This window comes from Pelophylax lessonae (assembly GCF_965119305.1).
Source record: "Pelophylax lessonae genome assembly, chromosome: 5".
Taxonomy (NCBI): Eukaryota; Metazoa; Chordata; class Amphibia; order Anura; family Ranidae; genus Pelophylax; species Pelophylax lessonae.
Genome location: NC_138772.1, coordinates 59,831,161 through 59,846,676, shown reverse-complemented (window position 1 = coordinate 59,846,676; position 15,516 = coordinate 59,831,161).

Below are 15,516 nucleotides of genomic sequence, written 5' to 3'. Positions count from 1 at the left end.
TGATTAAATATGATTTTTTTTTTTTCAGTCTAGTTACAAGCACAAGCCTTGTCAGCAGTGGTTTGGTACATTTTGTTATTCAAGCCCTAACAAAGAAGAGAGTGCTCCTCCTGAGCCCTCAAAACATGTTGGCTTCTGTTTGGATTGTCCTTCTGACTTTTATTAAAATAATGTTGTATCTGGATCTCTTAGCAATGAAGTGGTGCTTCAATTTCCATTTATGTGGCTACATTTGCACTTCTTTGAACTGTGCTTCTTTGGATCAAACTGATCCTAGTAAAGATGTTGTAAACCGTGGCTGGTTTAACATAAAAAAAACAAAACACTTGTAAGATGGCATAATATGTTCGTTTTATAGGTATGCGCAGGGGGTGTGCCAGGTGTGCCTGAGCACACCCTAATCACTCTGTGCAGTGCTGATTCCCCCCTACTGTCGGGGCTTCCCCTTGTGTTATGCCTCCTCCCACCACAGTGCTGCTGGCTTCCCTCCTCTCCCCTCCCCCCTGTTGCTGCTGGGTTTTTTTCAGGATGAAGAGTGGGGGAAGGGGCTAATCGATATGTCATTTACTAGCCCATACTTTTCTAAATGAACTCACTCATTCACTGTGTTCATTCATAATTGAAGCATTGTAAACTGTGTTTCCTATGCTTCAATTTGTGAATGAACAAGAAGGCGCTCAGCACAGAGCACTTTCCATTAATTCACTGTCCAGTGCAGTTGAGGCTGCAGAGAAAGGCATGCATGTTTGAGCTTTGGGGTGCACACCATAATGCAATAGGCTGCGCACATCTATGGCTAGTATGCATGGCTGAGAGAGCTGACATCTTCCTTGTCTTTCTTCTGGGTTCGCACGCTGCGGTGTGTGATTGGCCTGAGCCACTATGACGTCACTCCCGCACATGCGCACAGGGGTCCTCGGTATTCGGCATAAAGCTCTGACGTTCTGACAAGGTATGTCAGACCTTCAGAGCGCTAACGCCGGTGATGTCACTGGCTGCACCTAGGGTGAATACTTCCTAAACGGTGCTGTAGGTAAAAATAACAAAGTGGGCTTTACTATCACTTTAACTGCTTTAAGTCCACCTGCCACACATTTACTGCAGCTGGCAGCCTCTCCTGCGCGAACCAACGTAGCCCTACGTCAGTCGCGTGCCTGGTGCTTGGGGGCGAGCGCGCGCTGCCGCCGGCGCACTCCCGCCATCAATAAGCAGCAGGGATGCTGATGCACGGGGCCATCGGCTGCGATTGCTGCTGGGCACCCGCAATCGCTCCCCGCTGAGAGAGAAGAACGGTCAGCTGTTGTAAACACAGCAGACCGTTCTTTTCTCTGAAATGATTACAGAGCACCTGTGATCCTTCTATATAGGATCACAGGTCTCTATGGTCGTTTCACAAGTCCCTCCCCCATACAGTTAAAAAACACTCCCCTAGGTTCACACTTAACCCTTTGATCAACCGTAGGTTAACCCCCTTCCCTGCCAGTGTCATTAGTACAGTGACAGTGCATATGTTTAGCACTGATTACTGTAGTAATGTCACTGGCCCCCCCAAAAGTGTCAAAAATGTCAGTTAGGGGTCTGATCTGTCCGCCGCAATGTCGCAGTCCCCATAAAAATTGCAGATCGCAGCCATTACTAGTAAAGTAAATAAATAAATAAATAATAATGACATAAATCTTTCCCCTAGTTAGTAGATGCAATAACTTTTGCGCAAACCAATCAAAATATATTTATTGCGATTTTTATTTACCAAAAATTTGTAGCAGAATACAAATTGGCCTAAAAGGATGAAAAATTTTTTATTTAAAAATGTATTTATTTTTTTGGGGAATGTTATATAGCAGAATATGAAATATATATATATATATATATATATATATATATATATATATATATATATATATATATATATATATATATATATATATATTATTTTTTTTTCCATAAATGTTGCTCTTTTTTTGTTTCAAGAGCTAAAAATAAAAATTGCACAGGTGATAAAATACCACCAAAAGGAATCTCTATTTGTGGGGAAAAATAGGACATCAATTTTATTGGGGTACAGCATCGCTCAACCGCGCAATTTTCTGTTAAATTAACGCAGTGCTGAATCGCAAAAAATGGCCTGGTCATTAAGGGGGCAAATCCTTCCGGTTCAGAAGTGGTTAAGAAGCATTTCCACTGCAGGCAAAACAGGTCAGACTCCGCCTTTTGTTACATTTTGCATTTGAATGCATTGTCTTGTATTTACTTGTAGCAGGAAAGCAATCAGGAATTTATGGAAGTCACTGGTTCAGCATGACAGCCAGGGAATGAGTATCCTGAGAAGATCAACCATGGCAACCTCCATATTGTCTCAGTATAGCTTTCCTTAACCACTTTTGGAGTGGAAGGGTTTACCCCCCTAATGACCAGGCCATTTTTTGCGATATGGCACTGCGTTACTTTAAATGACAATTGCGAGGTCGTGCAACGTTGTACCCAAATAAAATTTAAAAAAATAAAATGTTCCTTTTTCCCCACAAATAGAGATTTCTTTTTGGTGGTATTTGATCACCTCTGCGTTTTTGTTTTTTTTTTGCGCTATAAATAGCGACAATTCTGGAAAAAAAATGATTTACTTTCTGCTATAAAACATATGCAAAAAAAAAAATTTTAAAAATCTAATTTTTTTCATCAATTTAGGCCAATATGTATTCTGCAACATATTTTGGGTAAAAAAAATCCCAATAAGTGTACATTGATTGGTTTGCGCAAAGGTTATAGCGTCTACAAACTATGGGATATTTTTATGGAAGTTTTATTTTTTTTACTAGTAATGGTGGCAATCAGTGATTTTTAGCAGGACTGCGACGTTGCCGTGGACAAATCGAACATCTAATTGACACTTTTGACACTTTCTGGGTACCAGTGACACTAATACAGTGATCAGTGCTAAAAGAATGCACCAATGACACTGGCAGGGAAGGGGTTAACATCCGGGGTGATCAAATGGTTAACTGTGTCCCTATGGAGTGCTTACTAACTGTGGTTGGGGGTAGCACTGATTTGGGAAATACATTAATTCTGGCTCCTGCTTAGCATTAACACAAGCTCTCCATCTTGTCACCTTTCAGAAAAACATTCCCGGGGATGATCGTGGGTGGCCGGCGGACAAAGGGTCCCCTGGACCCATTGATTGACTTCCCTTCTAGCCAATCATGGCGCAATGGTGCTTTCGAACGAAACAATGTACAGGTACGATAATTGTGCAATGGCGCCATTTTGCCGCAGTATATACACGGCAGCTGGTCGGCAGGTGGTTAAAGTGAAACTGCACTGCATCTGAGCACCACAAACCAAAAATACTATTTAATTAATTGTTCACAATCAAAGCAAACTCACCAATCCATATTTGTCTCCATGCTTTATTTTGCTAAGAATTCATTTTGAAAAAAAAACCTCTGGTATTTCTGGCAGTGGCCATCTTGAGTAAGGGAAGATGATTCATGTAGCATTTACTTCCTGGAATCCATCTGCCCCTAGCTCAGGCACTGACTTAGCTGAGAACCCTCCCTCCCCTCCTAAAGAATCCTGGGATGTATGACATAATTTGCCTAGTCCTGGAAACCAGGAAGTAACTGAAGACATGTAAAAAAAACAGTTTAAAACTGTTGGGGGTTATGTTCCAGACCCACCTGCAATAAGTGAAAATCCGCAAAATAGAAATACCCTATTTAAATACACCCTAGGCATGTTTTTTAACTTTCACTGTACTTTTAAAAGCATTTTAACCACTTTAGCCCCGGAAGATTTGGCTGCTCAAAGACCAGGCCCTATTTTGCGATTCGGCACTGTGTGATTTTAACGGACAATTGCGCGGTCGTACGACGCTGTACCCAAACTAAATTAACGTCCTTTTTTTCCCACAAATAGAGCTTTCTTTTGGTGGTATTTGATCACCTGTGCAATTTTTATTTTTTGCTCTATAAACAAAAAAAGAGCGACAATTTTGAAAAAATAACAATATTTTTCACATTTTTTTATATTAAATTCTCAAAAAAAAAAAGTAAAAATCTAAATTTTTTAACATTTTAGGCCAATTTGTTTTCTGTTACATATTTTTGGTAAAAAAAATCGCAATAAGCGTATTTTGATAGGTTTGCGCAAACGTTATTGCGTTTACTAACTACGGGAAAGGTTTATGTCATTTTTATTGTTTTCTTTTTTAACTAGTAATGGCGGCGATCTGCGATTTTTTTTGCGGGACTGAGACATTGCAGCGGACAGATCGGACCCCTAACTGACATTTTTGACACTTTTGGGGGTACCAGTGACATTTCTACAGTAATCAGTGCTATAAATATGCACTGTTACTGTCAAAATGACACTGGCAGGGAAGGTGTTAACTTTATTGGTGATCAAGGGGTTAAATGTGACCCTAGGGGCGTGATTCTAACTGTCAAGGGGCGTGGCTTGTTAGATCATCACAGAGACAAGTGATCCTACAGAGCAGGATCGCATAGCCTCTGTGATGATCTAAGGGAGCATGACAGACGGCTGTGTCTACATCAGCCGTCTGTCTTTCTCCCTCTGCTGCGGGAGACCGGCGGCCATCGGAGCCCGTACTAGCTCCCCAGGGAATGAGCGGGGGCAGGAGTGCGCCAACGGCGGCGCACGTTCGCCCCCCTACAGGCGGCTGAGTGAGCGAAATACGGATACGTCGCTTTGCCCAGCAGCGGCAGAGTGCCGCAGTATATGCACGGTGGGCGGGAGTAAAGTGGTTAAGGTCTTTAACCACTTGCCTACAGTGCACTTTCACCCCCTTCCTGCCCAGACCGATTTTCAGCTTTCAGCGCTCTCACATTTTGACTGAGAATTACTCAGTCATGCAACACTGTACCCATACAAAAATTGTGTCCTTTTTTTCACACAAATAGAGCTTTCTTTTGATGGTATTTGATCAATACTGGGTTTTTTATTTTTTGTGCTATAAATAAAAAAAGACTGAAAATATTGTGAAAAAACGCATTTTTCTTTGTTTCTGTCATAAAATTTTGCAAATTAGTAATTTTTCTTCACAAATTTTGGCCAAAATTTATACTGCTACTTATCTTTGGTAAAAATAACCCAAGTAAGTGTATATTATTTGGTCTTTGTGAAAGTTATAGAGTCCACAAGCTATGGTGCGAATCATTGAAAATTGATCACACTTGATCACACCTGATGTACTGAAGGCCTATCTCATTTCTTGAGACACTAAAAAGTCAGGAAAGTACAAATACCCCCCAAATGACCCCTTTTTGGAAAGTAGACATTCCAAGGTATTTAATAAGGGGCATGGTGAGTTTTTTGAAGTTGTAATTTTTTCCCACAATGCTTTGCAAAATGAAGATTTTTATTTTTTTTTTTTATTTTTTTCTACAAATTGCCGTATTAACAGGTTATTTCTCTCACACAGCACATGTATACTTGCAACTACACCCCAAAACACATTCTACTACTCCTCCTGAGTATGGCGATACCACATGTGTGAGACTTTTTCACAGCCTGGCCACATACAGAGGCCTAACATTCAAGTAGCCCCGTCCGGCATTCTAGGAGCACAAATTACACATATAATTTCCTGACAACCTATCGCACTTTTGAAGGCCCTGGAGCACCAGGACAATGGAAACCCCCATAAAATGACCCCATTTTAAAAAGCAAACAGCCCAACGTATAATTTTTGAGGCATAATGAGTCTTTTGAATATGTCATTTTTTTCCACAAGTTTTTGGAATATGTGGAAAGAAAATGAAAACACATTTTTTTTTTACACAAAGCTGTCCATTTATGCAATATTTCTAACACATAGCATGTACATAGCAAAAATTGCACCCCAAAATACATTCTGCTATTCCTCCTGAGTATGGCGATACCACATGTGTAACACTTTTTCACAGCCTGGCCACATACATAGGCCTAACATCCAAGTAGCGCTTTACACAAAGTTGTCCATTTATCCACTTTAAGACTGGGCCTATTTTTGACACTTGGTGTTTACAAGCTAAAATCATTTTTTTTTGCTAGAAAACTACTTGGAACCCCCAAACATTATATATTTTTTTTAGCAGAGACCCTAGAGAATAAAATGGAGATCGTTGCAATATTTTTTATCACACCATATTTGCGCAGCAGTCTTCCAAATGCGTTTTTTTTGAAAAAAAATTCACTTTTTTGAACTAAAACATAAGAAAACAGTAAATTTAGCACAATTTTTTTCCATAATGTGAAAGATAATGTTACGCCGAGTAATTAGATACCCAACATGTCATGCTTCAAAATTGCGCATGCTCACAGAATGGCGCCAAACATTGGTACTTAAAAACCCCCATAGGCAACATTTTAAAAATTTCTGCAGGTTACTAGCTTAGAGTTACAGAGGAGGTCTTGGGCTCAAATTATTTCTCTCGCTCTAACGATCGCGGCGATACCTCACATGTATGGTTTGAACACCGTTTACATATGTGGGCGGGACTTGCGTATGCGTTTGCTTCTGCGCGCGAGCTAACGGGGACAGGGCGCTTTAATTTTTTTTTTTTTTTTTTCCTATTTATTTTATTTATTATTTTTTATTTTTACACAGTTTAAAAAAAAAAATGTTTTGATCATTTTTATTCCTATTACAAGGAATGTAAACATCCCTTGTAATAGAAATAGCCATGACAGGTCCTCTTTATTGTGAGATCTGGGGTCAAAAAGACCTCACACCTCACAACTACACTAAAAAAGCAAAAAAAAAAATAAAATTGTTGAAAGAGGAAAAAAAAAAAGCAAAAAAAAAAAGCGGCCCTTTAAACCGGTTGCTAGGCAACGACTTTTGACGTAGCTCCGGTCCTCCAAGACCATAGAGTTGAGTGAGGGCCATCTTGCCCTCACTCGACTTCCTGTCTCTGAGGATCCGGGACCGGATAGTTTTCCCCGCTGCCGGCGGGTCCGGTAAGCTGGGAAAACGTCTGGGACGCGGCAGGAGGGGGGGGGGCACCTCTTCCCCTGCACCGTAAGGGTAATTCCGCGGTGAATCCGCCACTGGGACCACCCTTATCTGAAAGCCGACCGCCCGCCGTTTCAAAAAATACCGGGGTTATGGGGGCTATCTGCTGCCATAACCCCAGTATTTAGCTTTTAATGGCCGACGCATATAGTCGTTAGGCGGTCAGTAAGTGATTGCATGTATATGGCAAACAGGTGACGATGACTGATGGGGTGACAGGTGACGATGACTGATGGGGTGACAGGTGACGATGACTGATGGGGTGACAGGTGACGATGACTGATGGGGTGACAGGTGATGATGATTGATGAGGTGAATGGTGATGATGATTGATGAGGTGATAGGTGACGATGATTGATGAGGTGACAAGTGACGATGATTGATGGGGTGACAGATGACAATCACTGACGGGGTGACATGTGACGATGATTGATGGGGTGACAAGTGACGATCACTGATGGGGTGTCAAGTGACGATGATTGATAGGGTGACAGGTGACGATGACTGATGGGGTGACAGGTGACGATGACTGATGGGGTGACAGGTGACGGTGATTGATGGGGTGACAGGCGATGGTCACTGATGGGTGACAGGTGACGGGCGATGGTGCACGGCGGTACTGATGGCAGTCTCTGGTGACCGGTGAACTTTAGGCTATGTTCACATGTGAGCGTAGCGATCACGGGCAGAATCACTGCGATTCTGCCCGTGATCCAGAAATCACTGCAAATCGCGGGACGCCTGTGCGTTGCCCGTGATTTGCAATAGCACCCCAAACGCTGTGCGATGTTGCAGCGATTTCCGCCTGCCGAATCGAGGTAACATCACGCAAACAACGCATGACGCCCCAAAAAAACTCTTGTACCTTTTTTGGGCATCATGCGATGTTTGCGCGATGTTACCGTGATTCGGCAGGCGGAAATGGCGGCAACATCGCACAGCGTTTGGGGTGCTATTGCAAATCACGGGCAGCGCACAGGCGTCCCGCAATTTGCAATGATTTCTGGATCGCGGGCAGAATCGCGGTTATTCTGCCTGCGATCGCTAATCTCACATGTGAACGTTATGGGTGTCAATTTCTGGGCACTGATGAGGTGACTGTTGGGTGACAGGGGACATTGGGGGGGGGGGGCTGAGGACTGTGTGTGGGGACCTTTATTAGTGTGATTTTTACTTTTTACAGGGGTACAGAGCAGTAACTCAATGTTTCTAGCTCTTCTCCCCTCATACTGGAAACTGTATGAGGAGAGAAGAGCTAGTAACAGTGTGTTACTGCTCTTTGTTTACATTTTGTGATCGGCTGTGAATGGATTCACAGCCGATCACATAGTAAACAGTCACTGTCAGTGACTGTTTACTACCGCCGGTGACAGCTGTGTTCCTACGGAACACAGTGCCACCGACATGACCGCGCTGCGCGCTCCCGATCGCGCATGCGCGGTCATCTCCCGGGCGCCTCCATTGTGATCGGCTGTGTCATTGGAACACAGCCGATCACGTGGGAAACAGCCATGCCTATTGGCTGTTTCCCCCCCTGCCGGTGATCAGCTGTGTCCCGGGGACACGCCGACACCGGCAGTGCACGGCGGCGCGCCCGCAATCGCGCGCCTGCACTGCTTGAATGGGCGGACGTCATATGACGGCCGCCCAGGATAATAGCCGCACCGTCCCGCCGTCATATGACGGCGGGCGGGCGGTAAGTGGTTAAACACACTTTTAAAACAATAGAAACACGTTTAAACACATAAAAGATACAGAGAGACAGAGCAAGAGCAATAGAAAACACAAAAATATTGAATTAACAATGATTTAATTAATAAAACAATAGTAATAGGTCTTACAGAAAATAACGCAAAATACCGGGACCGCGAAAACTAAACCGCAATATAACGGGGGTTCACTGTATATATTATAGAATTTCCTAACTATTTACTAATGCTAATGGAAGATTGGGGGGGTATTTCTTTCGTCATCAAAAAAATGCACAGACGACGTCTTTTGATGACGAAACGTTGGCGACTCCAGACGCAACGTCCACACGCCCCCTCCCTGAGCTGGCTATCGTTGTTTATGCTGACTGGATACATGCGGGACGCCGCAATTGGATCCCCAGCCACCATTTTCTATGTGCTTGCCTGTACCACACCATTGTGATGTTATTTACGGGATTACACTATAGTCTTCTGTACATTCTTTTTCCATACATCCATCTGACCATCACGGAGCTACCTAGAGGAACTAACCATTCCACTGCGCTACCCATGGTTTCTTGGAGTCCCTGAGATCTATGTGATTTATTTTACTTGGTGAGGCTTTCTCATTTATTTGAGTAGCCATGGCGCTCTGGTAAGCTGCTTCCTACACTAGTGCACTGTAGTGTCCCCACTCTACACATTCCCTGGGTGTTACAGGAAGGAAGGATTGATATCACAACTATTCTCTTGGATTTAGCCTTTTTTGGACTTTCACTATTCTTTGGGACTTTAGTTACTTTTACACATACTGTACACCTTTTATGGTTTTTCATTCTGTTGGATGGAATTTTTTGTCATTACACTTATGATAATATTTACTAATGCTAGCAGCATAAGGATTAAAAATAGTCCATGTGGATTGAGTGAGTGAAGATCCACTTTAAGCAGCCTTGGTGATTAAATCTGAAATTACGCTGAGCGTTTTGAATTAGATCTGAATTTTGCCAATTCACACGGCTGTTACAAAAACATTTTGCTATTAATTAATGAACTCTTCTTATTTAATTAGTGGCCTCCTTCCAGATGAGTTAAATACAGGGGCTGCACGTCTCAGTGTTCCTTCTCTGATAGCGAACTGCTATCAATTTGCTTTCCCAGGCTGCTTCAGAGCGGCATAATTAAGTGGTCAGGTGCTGCCAGTGAATGTTGAGCAGTTTATAACCTGGGAGAGCCCGTTATTGGCCAGCAATGGCTCATTCTGCCTTGAAGTCATGCCTCAGTGACAGACACAAGCAGCCGGCTTTCAGATGAGAGGTGAAAATGTAATTTTGCCAATATATTTTGAGCCTGGGCTCAAAAAAAAAAAAAAAAAGATGATTTTTTTTTAAAGAGCAATACAAAAGATGATTAAAATTTGCAGTGGACCTGGGATACAGTTATGCTGAAAATATGATAAATGAAGAGCCAGCTCTATAAAGAGGTGATAAAAAGGTTCTAAGTCAGTCATGAAGTCTTTTTTAGACTTTTCTGTGAAAAGGCAAATACAGTTTTCTGTGATTTTTCATTCGTTATCCGGCGTTGTGGTATATTTTTATTGAGCATGCATCCTGAGATATTATTTTAATATATTCTTATGCAAATTTCACATGCCTAATGTACCAAATATATATTACTGTATTTAGAAATATATTGATTTATAGATTCTCTCTCTGTTGTCAATTTGGCGTTCTTTATTTGCTCAAAGGCTGGAAAATATCTTAATGCCCATTGTTCCGATAGAGTTAATTGCCCATCTATGCCAGCTTTGGGGCCCATACACACTGATGTGTTGTGATATTTTACATTGCTGCAATGCACATTAGTGGATGAACCTTGCAGTTCCATTTTTATTTTGAATGGCTCTCCAATGCACTACTACAACAGCAGATCACCCATGGTGGTGCCTTGCATTAAAAAAAGGGTCATGCTACGAGGCTAACTACCCTCCCATCATTAAGAAACTTAAGGAAGATTTGACCTTTTTGGCTGCTCATTCCCTGTCCTGGATAGGGAGGATCAATGGCTATTAAAATTACGCTCCTACCCCGAATTCCCTTTCTGTTTAGATCGCTGCCCGTTAAAAAGGCTCATCTGGATGAACTTCAGAACAAAATTATCTGATTTATCTGCGGTTCCAAGGGCCACCGTTTTTCCAAGACAATACTCTTTAGGTCGAGACACAAGGGTGGCTTAGCTCTCCCCAATCTGAGGTGGCATTACCAATCAGCACAATTGGCTCAATTCTCTACTATATATAGGTGAGGCCCTAAACCTGACTGGATAAATATAGAACGACAAGCTGCTCCTCACCACACACTTGATATTTTAGCATGGTGCCCTCCAAAACTTTTCCCCACATTATCCCACTCTCTGACCCTCAATGATACACTCCTTAAAAAGCGTGCATTGGTTTCTGATCTTAGGCCTTTAACGCATATCTTCCACTGTCCTCAATTCCCCCCAGGGATGAACATTAGGGCCTTCCATTGGCGGCTGAGTAAGGGATTGTTCCGTATAGGACACTTCTTTAATTCTATGGGTCCGCTCTTGGTTCCTTACTGTATAAGTACCCTCAAAATGCCCCTCACTGAAAGATACCACCACTCGCAGATCTCACATTTCCTGCACTCAAGATGGTCAAATAAACCAGATCCTCCAAGGATCACATGCTATGAACGTTGGTGCTCAGAAGCCAGGGACCAAAGTGAAGGCTCTCATCTACTCTTTGTTGGCTGACAGCGAGGACAAACCTACCTACACCTTGGCTTGGGAGCGGGACCTGGGGATGGAGTGGGACCTGGACGACTAGTGTTCACGTTTCCAAATATATTTTAAAGGGATCATGAATGTTTCTCTCAAGGAAGTGAATGACAACATTTTCACTAGATGGTATATGGTTCCAACCCGAGTAGCAACCATATTCCCTGATTCTTCCCCTTTATGTATGGGATGTGGGGTACTGGGTATTTTTATACATACTTGGTGGCTCTGCCCCAAAATCCATAATTACTGGAACAAGTTTCAGATCATTCGCAAGGTTACCGACTGCCCAATTGCGCAAACCCTTAATATTGCACTACTCAACGGCAGGGATAATGGTACTCCAAAACATTTCCAGACCCTCCTTCAATTTATTCTCCTGGGAGCTAAGCTTACAGTTGCTAGAGCCTGGAAAAAATCCAGACTCTTCATTAGGGAAACTAAGCTTAAAATCTCTTGGATCGTGACCCAAGAAAAAATGGCCAGTATCCTCACTAACAGAGTGGCCAAGTTTGAACGCATTTGGGAACCCTGGGCCAGTTACATGCATGTATTTATCTGAACCCCCTTTTCCTAACACTCAGCTCTCCCTCTACCTCTCACTCTCGTTATTTCTTGTTATCACCAAACCCAAAGTCCTGTTTCCTCCTGTCTTCGTCCCATTCCTTTCTTCCCCTCCCCCCTCTTCTTCCTCTCTGTGTATTTCAATCCTTCCCCCGGGTGGGCCCGACCGTACGGAGGGCAGCCTGGGCCAATTTGTGTCACCACCTACAATGGGGGCATGGTGCCCGGACTCTGCCGCCCCCTGCATGGAGTCTCCTGGGGAACCACATCTCTTCCCATCTGGTTTATATTTCCGACATCTTTTTGGGGACTCTCTCCAACTGCTAGAACCTTTCTATACATTAAAGTATTGTTGAGTACCCCGCAATCATTTTCACTGTTACTCCGAGCACAATGTTGTTACCCCAGTTATGTATTTTCTTGTTATCATGCTTTTATGTATTCTTCTGTTTTCTGCAAAAATTTTTTGTCATTTCAAAACCATTTAATGAAAATTTATTGAAAGTCAAAAAAAGGGTCATGAAAATGATAGTTGCTGTAATGCAGTGCTTGGCTGTTATGTCGATCCACTGGCTTCAGTGCTGTCTGAGTGGCTGACCTGGAACAAGTGTGCAGATCAGGAAAAAACTTTCAACATACTTGTTCTCGGCCATTGATTTAAGGCAATTAAGCCATGGGGGCAGTGTGACATCCAGGCACCTAGCATTTTCAGGGGGGCTTTCTCGTGACAGGTTTTCTTTAACATATGTCCAGCCAAAACTTACTTTTATTCGTTTTTTTTTTTTTTTTTTGTTCTAACAACCTGTTCTCTGCTTTTAGATATGTAAGTGTATAATCTCTCCTGAGGAAGCAAGTGCTGTCTTGTGAAATGCGTCGAGATCCAATACACAAGCATCTTATTCATGGACTACTACTAGGTTTGGGAGATATGTCAGCAGACTAAACCTCTTTGGGAACAAATTCCTTCTAAAAAAGGTGAATTATTTTCCTCCCCCAAAACAGAGACACAGAAAGGAATAGAAAACTGCTTGCATCCCTTGCTTTTTGAATCAGCTATGCTCAAAAAATCTATGCAGAGTTAGGAAAGGCTCCAAGGAGGGTAATGAACAGTAAAGGAATTGCATGGAGTCAACAGTTGTCAGGAAGGGCATGCCAGCAGACAAGATGGCTCCCTCAGGCAGATTCCTATTCACAACTCTAGACCTGCACATAGGAAATGTACACAAGCTTGTGCCATGACAGATGTTGGTGCCAAAAAGACTATTTTAACTGGGCCAGTACACCAGGATCAGTGCTGTATGGTCTACAGCGTTTCCGCGCTAACCTTCAACCTGTTACTCTGCATCTTTCTCCAGTTATTGACCCAGCTTGCCTTGACTACTACTACTGCCTGTGCCCATGACTGCTGATTTGTTACTGACCTGACCTGTACTGCGACTTTTCGCCGGCTTCCCCATCTGTACCTAATCTGTCTGCCTGTGTATGACCTGGCTCTTCTGACCCTGTCTATGTTCCAGTCATTACTGGATTTCCAAGCTGCAAGCATCTGTTATCCACTGGTGCCTGTTCACCATCTGCCTTCTACCTGCCTGTGGTTCACCTGCTTGCTGCCTTCAGTGCCAGCCTGTTCCTGTTTACTACCTGGCATCTTTGCTTGGTGACAACGCTCTGCTGCTTAACTGGGAGATCCTCTTCATCTGCTGCTTAACTGGGAGATCCTCTCCATCTGCTGCTTAACTGGGAGATCCTGTCCAGCCCTGCAAGACCATCAGGCACTCGTGCCACTCTGCACTCGTGCCACTCTGCCTTCAGATGAAGGGACCATTCCCTCTTGATCCAATACCTGACGCTTGATCGCTCTCAGCTCCAGAATATTGGATCAGCAAAGAAGAATCTTCTTTCGCCCAAGTCCCCTGGGCACAGAGCTTCCCCAGCACTCCCCCCAGCCTGACAGGCTGGTGTCCGTGGTGACCGCCGTCCAAAACACCGGCGGGAAGGGCTTACCCCAGCACAGGACAGGAGACTGGAGCCACCAAGAAAGAGCCACCTTTGTAAGATGGCTCAAGCAAATCTTCTGGTCCAACGACTGAGGATCTCTGTTTCACCAGAATCTCCTTTTGCAAACAGGACTGCTTCGAAGGTCAACACCATCAGACCCAGAGCCCGCATGCAAGCCCGCAAGGAGGACTGATTGGTCTCCATCAGCAGCCTGACTGCCACTCTGCTACCTGTCTACTCTATCAGAAGTCCTGATACCTAAAATCTGTAAAAGCCTACTGCTAAATGCAATGCGCAAGGTGAATGTCATAAAGTGATAAGCGTAGAGCTTAGCATAATAGTTATTCATAAAAATGGTGCGTTGTGGGTAGTCTAAAATAAAATATAAAAAATTGGCTACACTAACTAACCAGTGTATGCTGCCCAGTGTCCAGGAGGGGAAACTCCAGCTATGCACACACAGAAGAAAAGAAACACGCAGCTCAAAAAAGACCATACAGTGTAGTATGTACTAACAATAGAAAATATATTAAAATAAATAAAAGGAACGCTAAGACCCCATTCACACTGGGACGATCTGTGAGGCGACCTGGTCGACCTGACAGGTCGCCGTTGGTCGCCTGCCATAGAGAAGCTGTGGACCGGTTCTAATTGGAGCGACACAAGTCGTTCCAACTTAGAAAAAGGGTCCGGAGCTTCTTTGGGGCGACCCGGAGCGACCTGCATTGACTTCAATGATATGAAGTCCGTGCCGGCCGCTCCGAGGTTGCGGTGCGAGCAGCGCACCGCGACTTGTGAAGCCGCCCCGGCAAGTCGGATCGCTCGAATGTGAACCGGCTCTCAAAGGTACAGTCCTCCACAACTGTAAATGCTAAAGTAGCAAATCTAAAGGCAAAAGATAGAGAGACTCTGAGGGGGTGTGCTTGTGCCCCTTGTTTTCTGAATCAGCTATGCAATCACTCTTTGCAGAGTTAGGGAAGGCTCCAAAGAGGGTGTAGACTCTAGCAGAGTTGTCTGGGCTATTGATATCAGGACCTGTAGGAGAGACACTGCAAGTCACCTTAGAGCTGTTAGTGGATTATGAGCTCAAAGGGCCACCAAGACCTCTTCCCTTACTATGATGATCCTCCATACTGACAGTATATGAAGTGAAGAAAATCCCAATATGGGTACTTATGGACCAATTGCAGAAGCAGGAGAGAATAAATGGCCCTCTGTGACCAGGTTACTCTGGAGCAGCAACAAGAAGGAAGACCATGGACCTTGCAATGAGCCAACATGGATTCTCAAAGGCAGAGCACAGGATATGTAGTGAAAGCGTGTGTGCACAAAACAGTATGTGTTGTAGTACATAGTAGGAGGGGCCCACTGCTCAGTGTGTTGCAGTCACAGGAAGGGGAGTGTGACAAATTTAAAACCTGTTGTGCCACCATAATAGGGGGTCTG